The sequence below is a fragment of the Otolemur garnettii genome, unplaced genomic scaffold, assembly GCF_000181295.1.
Source record: "Otolemur garnettii isolate 467f Iridium unplaced genomic scaffold, OtoGar3 scaffold00100, whole genome shotgun sequence".
Classification (NCBI taxonomy): Eukaryota; Metazoa; Chordata; class Mammalia; order Primates; family Galagidae; genus Otolemur; species Otolemur garnettii.
Window position 1 is genome coordinate 2,635,860 of NW_003852495.1, and position 2,344 is coordinate 2,638,203.

The following is a 2,344-nucleotide window of genomic DNA, read 5'->3' on the forward strand; positions in this document are numbered from 1 at the left end:
CCACAACGCCCGGCCATTTTTTGGTTGCAGCCGTCATTGTTGTTTGGTGGGCCCGGGCTGGGGATTCGAGCCTGCCACCTTAGGTGTATGTGGCTGGCGCCTTAGCCGCTTGAGCCACAGGCGCCAAGCCTGAATTATTTTTTAAGAGTTAATTGAGAGAACTGAGAAGGGAAAGCAAGAATCAATTCTGGGAGATAAGTTCTAGAAGAATAAAAAGTCATGGAGTCTGGTAAGTGTTAGAAAATTTTAAATATTCAATCTGTATAGTGAGAACAATAGGTATGGCCATTATATTCCCTTCTTAATATTCATGGCAATCTGTCATAACACTTTTCCTTACAATATGTGATTTCAGGGAGCCCTTTTTTTTAGACAGTTTCACTTTGTCACCTCTGTAGAGCACCTATGGCATCATAGCTCACAGCAACCTCCAACTCTTGGGCTCAATTTATTTATTTATTTATTTAGAGACAAGAGTCTCATTTTATTGTCCTTGGTAGAGTGCCATGGTGTCACAGCTCACAGCAACCTCAAACTCTTGGACTCAAGCAATTCTCTTGCTTCCGCCTCCCGAATATTCGAGACTACAGGCGGCCGGCCGCCACAACCCCCGGCTATTTTTAGAGACGAGGGTCTTGTTCTTCCTCAGGTTGGTTTTGAACCCATGAGCTCAGGCAACCTGCCTGCATTGCCTTCCCAGAGTGCTAGGATTACAGGTGTGAGCCACCGTACCTGGCCGAGTTTGGTTTTAGATTTTAGATATCAAGACTATTTGCATCTGGTCTGCTTGCATGGGCCTAGCACTGGGCAGAGCTATGATGTGCCTAGCTATGGTGTATTTAGAAATAAAGAGATTTAGTGCTGACACACAAGGAATGTATGTGAGGAAAGAATTGGCATAAACAGAAAGTAGGGAATGACAAATTAGATCTATAAATTGTCAGTAGAAAAGATGACGGCCTCACTAATGGTGGGAAAGGATAATCTTAAAAAGAAGCTTGTGATTATAGAAAAAAACTAAAGGTGATGCCAGGCAACATAACATGAAATAGACAGCACAGGGGATCTCATGATTATAATTTAGGACTGGCTTCCACCTGCCCATCAATCCCAGTGTATTATGTCCGAGCTTGGGCTCCAGGACGTTAGACATTAAAATCTGGAGAACGTTCAAGAGCAACAAAGATAATTAAAGCGTTAGAAAAGAACAGTTGAGAGATGAAGTCGGAAAGTATATTGGCGTTATTCTGGAGAAAAGAGGAACAGATAGTGGCTCCATTCACAATAAATAAATAAAGGGAAGGCACTATAAAAATATTTCTGCAGAGTTCAGAGCAAGAGAAAGGATTAAATTATAAGTTAAAAGGCATGAGATTAGAGCAAAATTTCCTGGCAGGAAGGTGAAATATTAGAGTTAAATTTGTTAGTTCAGGTTGTCTAGAGATTGTGAAATCTTCTGTCTGGGAATCTTTAAAGTATGGAGAACTATATAGGAAATCCTCTATAGAACGTCCCACAAGTTGTCATACTTAGGGAAAATGGGAAATTGTAGGCAAACATGCCTTTATTTACAAAATATTCATCACCACATTTTTTTTTTTTTTTTTGAGACCCAGTCTCACTCTGTCACCCTGGGTAAAGGTGCTGTGGCATTGTAGGTCACAGCAACATCAAACTCTTGGGCTCAAGCATTCCTCCTGCCGCAGCCTCCTGAGTAGCTGGGATTAAAGGCACCTGCCACAACACGCAGCTAGTTTTCAAGATAGGGTCTCGCTGTTGCTCAGGCTGGTCTTGAATTCCTGAGCTCAGGCAATCCCACCAGCCTTTGTCTCTCAGAGTGCCAGGATTATAGGCATAAGACACCACACTCAGCCCTCATTACCACATTTTACTTGTAAAAACCCACCTTCTTGAAAAAAAAAAAAGAACTTGTTTCTTGCCACAGTTCCTACTTCCTGGATCCCTCATCTATTCTGTCTCATATCCTTGCCCAATACATATCTCAGAGATCATCAGTACAGGGGATGGAAAATCCTCGGGGTCTGTTACATGACTGCCACTGGTGGCAGAATCTAAAACAGCAGAATTATCAATCATGGTGCTTATTGGAGCCATGGACACTTATATTAAGTGTTCAGACAGGCAAAATTAAACTAGACATTTAATAATACAAAATACTTGGAAAGAAGTCTAATACAAGAGTACATGTTGAGAAATTAAGTGTCTTTAAAGGCATATTAAGAATTTGAGGCTTGGCGCCTATAGTTCAACTGGCTAAGGCGCCAGCCACATACACCTAAGGTGGCAGTTTCGAATCCCCAGCCCGGACCCGCCAAACGACAAT